Below are 5,156 nucleotides of genomic sequence, written 5' to 3'. Positions count from 1 at the left end.
AAGCCAGAAAACTAGGAAAACATACATAAATATTTATTCAAATGTGTTATTTTTGCCTGATAACAATGTTTTGGTTTTTTTTTTAAGTTTTCTCTATTGGAGCATATTTTTCAGAGCAGCTCACTCAAGTTTCTTTTCTGTTTTGTTTTGCTTTTATTTGTCTTTGCACATTACCAGGGAAAAAGCAAAACTTTTATTCTCCCAGAAGAAATTGCACTCACTGCAACTTTATCACACCCTACGTTGAAAAGCACGAGGATGTGATAATGATGCTATTACTATTGCTTCCCAAGGAGCACAGGTGAGAGGAAAAGCAAGCAAATCATCAGGTTACACTCCCAGTCTTGCCTTCTACATAATCTGAAACACAAAAAGAGCTTTGCACAGATCTGGAATTTATAATACCATTCTCAAAACTCTGTGGGCGGGGGGGATGTGTGCGTGTGCATGCCCACCTTTTATGCCTTAACAATATCTCTAAGGATATTAACATGATGCCAAAACAATGGATTGAAAAGTAAAAAAAAAAAAAAAAAAAAAAATTGAACAGCTGCAAGCCCTAAACTGTCTTGACTCCCGTGCACCAATTTTACTGGATTAATCATTGTCTTGATGTTGCTAATATGAGCCAGAATAAGGTAATCTGTGTGCCTAATGATAAGCCCAAACATACCTCTCTCATTGATATCAAATGCAGACACTATGAAAGGCATATTAATAACCTGTAGCCCAGACATCAACTGGATGGTTGTGTTAACAACAGTGGTAAAGTGCTTGGGTTCTAGAATCAGAATGCTTTGTTTCACATCATGGCTCTGCCCCTCTCTGGCTGTGAGCCTACGCAAGTTACTTAACCTTTCTGGGACTCAATTTCCTCCTCTGAAAAATGTGAGTATTCTACCCCAGTTTTGCTGTTGGGATTATATGCACTAAATGATTCAACTAAAAAATGTGTTAAAGATCTTAGTGCAATTCCAGACACTTAGTACTCAGTAAAATTAGCTAACATCAGTATGCAAAGTCTCGCTGAAGATTTTACAGTTGACTTACATCTCATCAGAGAATATTAGTTAGGTATCCAATAATTATGTCTAGAAGAACAGTGAGTCCATTCACACTGAAGGCACATTGAATGTGTTTTAAACATGATAGAGTGCAAAACAAGCCCTTTAGTGACTGAAGGAAAGAACTCTTTTGGCTCATTAAAACAAAATAAAGTAATACAACATACGACTTAGGGAAGGAAAGAAAATTGGTAGATGTTAGAAATGTTTAGCAATCTCTGATTTTCAGTGGAAGAAAAATGTAACCTTATGTAAGGCTCAGGGCAGACTCATTGCATAGGACAGCTTGCTTATGAAATCTTTGTGACAGGAATCCCAAATTAATTATACATCAATTCGTTTAATAGCCAGAATTTTGGGGAATGGAATTTGGTGTTTGTTTTTGTTTTTAAAATATTAAATGAGTACTCATTGCTTAATATTTGCTCTTTGGCTTTGAATGATCTATTTAATGTATGCCATTTTTGTGGAAACAGGATATAAGAGTATGTACTTTTTAACATCAAAAGCAGCCAAAGCAACAAAAACTGTTCCACAGTTTGTATTCCCTAATACATGTGAATATCAGTAGTTAGCTTTCTCTTTCTTTCCTTTCCTTTTCTTTTCTTTCTTTCTTTCTTTCTTTCTTTCTTTCTTTCTTTTCTTTGCTTCCTTCACTCACTCACTTGTTCACTAATTAATTACTTTATTTATTTATTTATGCAAGCAAGTAAACAATCTGGCCTAAGTCACTCTGTATTTTATGATGCCTGGGATTATAACTGGACTTTTCTATGGCAATAGTCAACACCAGAAATTAGCAAAGCAATGTCTATTTTCTAAAAGGCAGTAAACATTTTTGAACATGCAAGAGCTCAGATAATATAATTACCGTGAGGCCTTCTTGAACATACTATTAGAGGTTGGTAAGAGATGAATAGACAAGCTAAACAGAAAGGTTAGTGAAGAATATTAGGAGTGTAGGACTAAGACACTAGAACCGTAAGGCTCTGATTGCAGGGTTTGCCATTGGAAGACTAAGTATTCAGATTTTAGGACTAATGTGCAAACCATTGTGTAAGTTATGGTTATAGAATATAATACAACTTTTGTAAATCTTGACAATAAATCATGTAACTAAAAAAAGTTAGGAAGAAAAGGGGAGTGTGTATAAGAAAGAAAGAATAAGTTTGGTTGTTTCTTTGTCTTTTATAATAATGGATCAAAATATACACTTAGAACTGATAAATCTGGTAACAGAAGTATAAAGTCATTTAATAGTTAAAAGCTTAATGCTAAGGAAGATTTTTTTAATTTGCTAAAATTAAAGGTTAAAGACAGAGGAAATGGGATAGCAGAAAATCATTCTATATACTAAATCACTATTCATATAGTATTTTGAAAGGAGCTATGTAAGTAAATAAGTGTACAGCTCTAATAAACCACTGCATTGATAACTCTGTTGGGAAACTATAAATTATAACTTACATAAAAGGCAATTTAGTAATATATAGCAAAGATTTAAAAATACACGTATTCTTTGACTTAAAAATCCCATTCAAAAATTTATCCTGTGGGGTGACTCATGGCTTAGTTGGGTAAGCGTTTAACTCTTGATCTCAACTCAGGTCTTGATCGTAGAGTTGTGAGTTCAAGCCCCGTGCTGGGCTCCATATGGGGCATAGAGCCTACTTAAAAAAATTATCCTGTAAACTCCACTATGGATGAAATGAGATATGTGTAGTTATTTATTGTAGCATCATTTGTAAATGAAAGATTAAAAACACCAAAATGTCCATCGGTAGGGAACAATTAAATAAAAAAATGTAAACGCACACAATGAGAGGCAAAGAAGGATAGGAAGTTTTATGTGTTGATATGGGATGATATCCAAGATATGGTAAATGAAAAAAAAAATGAGCAGAAGACTGCATGCTACCGCTTGAAAAAAATTTAAAAAGAAATGCTTGTATGCATATTAAATATCTCTAGATGTATACCTATAAACTAGCAATTTACGGGGAGAACTGAGTGCTAGCGTTAGAGGTAGGGAGGGAAGTTCATTTTATATCCTCTGTTCATTTTTAAATGTTATAGCAGTAGTATTTATTACATTTAAAAGGAATTAAATATAAATTAAAGAAAATCAAGGAGCATTCATCTGTGTCATTTGCAACCTCAGTGAAAATGGCTCATCAGAATGGTTTGAATGGAGTAGGTTGAGAGGAAAATGTGGATTAAGAAATTGGAGAAAGGACAATAGACACATGGGCATATTTTTAATACGTTTACAGGTGTTTGAATTTCTAGATGAGGGCAATAGAGTTAGGAGATTTTGTTTTAAACAGTCAATAGATAAAGATAGACTATAACAGAACTGTAGATAATGGGAAAGACTGGCAGTACTCCAGTATATTTTCATGTTAGTGGGGGATGATCCAGTATCTAGGATACAAATTTCACCCAAAATAATGACTTTGGTTTTGAAACACTAGTTTTGTATTTTTTTTTCTTTTTGTATCGAATTCTGTTATGAAAGGGGGCAGGGATGATAACTGAATAGATGGAACAAAGCCATATGATCATGGGAAAAGGCAGTCTTGGTGGGGCCAGCAGGCAGTATGGTATATTGTATCCACTCTTCTGGTCCTGCTACTTTGAGATGCCACCAGTATCCACAGAATGTGCTGCTTGGGTGAGTTGAAGGGAGGAGCAAGCGACAGGGAGTTCTGTAGATGTAGCCCTACAGACCAAATGGAATATGGTTATTGTGTGAAAAAGAGAGGTAGAGAAGAGTTATCAAATGTTTCTATTTCAAGATCTACAATTAAGTAGGGATTTATTTTGCCTTCCATTCCGACCTGTATTCTACTTTTGTAGTTTATCTGTACCTTTTGAGAAAATTTATTTTGTTTATTGCATCTGCCTATTACCACCCCCTTCCCCCATACTGTGGTTCACACCCAACCCAAACCATGACCACCTACACCCAAATGTCTTCTCTCTTCCTGTCCCTTTTCAATGTGCTATTCTATGGCTTTCTATTTCCATCCTGTGAAAGTTATTCCCCTTTCTCACTGATGGACTCTCTGCCTTCTTCTGATGCAACTTCAGTTTTTGGAAGTCTCAATGGACAATATAGACAAGCAGGGGGAGTTATTATTGCATATTATTTTGGTAGATGAATGAGTAGAAGAAATTCTAGCACCTACCATAGGGTCTGTGAATTGAACACAGGGTCAGGAAGTATTATTTAAGGTAATGAAGAGTGTTCACTTTGGCAGCACGTGTACGAATATTGGAATGCTACAGAGAAGATTAGCGTGGTTCTTGGGCAAGGACGACACGTAAAATAATAAATAATCCAATTTCAAAAGAAGTGGAATTTGGTTTAATTCAAGGCGGCTCTGGTGACAGAGCTAACACAGAACAGAACCAGGCTTTTCTTTCATAATATGCAAGGTTTTCATTCTGGTCACCTAACTCCCAGTTTGTTATATTGGGCTTTCTTAATTAGATAGGCAGTTGGTCTGAAGATGTCTCAAATCCTTTCCACATCTTAATAGGTTATGACCATTGGGTTCATTCTCTACTTATCACTGAAGCTCATTCTTAAATTGTCATTGCTTGTGAAGTCAACTTGCTTATAGTAAAGTGATTCGCTTTTTAGTAAGATATTAGTTCTAAATCAAAATAATTTCATCTGTAAAAAAGTCAACATTCCTAGGTATTCAACCAGCTTTTGCTGTATAGAGGGATTATTGAAATGAGCTGAGACAGATGCACACGACTGCACAGGCTTCTCGCATAGCAAAGGCAATCAAGATGAGAGACAACTGGCTCGGCTGTTCAAAAGAAGGGATAGGTACTGGTTCCAGACCTGCTCCAGAGGGAAGCTCAAAGGTGCTCAGCACTGGCAGAACAAAGAACCCCAGGAAGGAGGCTTTGCTCCAAAAGGGAGGTTTTTGCTTCAGGAGAAGACTGTTCCAGGAAAAGAAAACTAGCTGTTTCAAACTCAAAAAAAAAAAAAAAAAAAGAAAAAAAAAAAAGAAGCTGATCTCATAGCTCTTAGCAAAATAGTGAGTAGAAAAGAAATATTAACTTGAATCCAGC

At 35.6% G+C, this 5,156-nt stretch overlaps 1 non-coding gene across 1 annotated transcript; it reads left to right on the top strand.

The window, feature by feature from the left end:
• The first annotated feature begins 4,311 nt into the window (after nucleotides 1-4,311).
• LOC122223314 lies at nucleotides 4,312-4,417 on the top strand. The gene has a single exon (XR_006204198.1). It is a non-coding gene; the product is annotated as a U6 spliceosomal RNA (small nuclear RNA).
• Nucleotides 4,418-5,156: the final 739 nt, after the last annotated feature.

This window comes from Panthera leo, chromosome B3, assembly GCF_018350215.1.
Source record: "Panthera leo isolate Ple1 chromosome B3, P.leo_Ple1_pat1.1, whole genome shotgun sequence".
Classification (NCBI taxonomy): domain Eukaryota; kingdom Metazoa; phylum Chordata; class Mammalia; order Carnivora; family Felidae; genus Panthera; species Panthera leo.
This window is presented reverse-complemented; position numbering and strand designations above follow the sequence as displayed.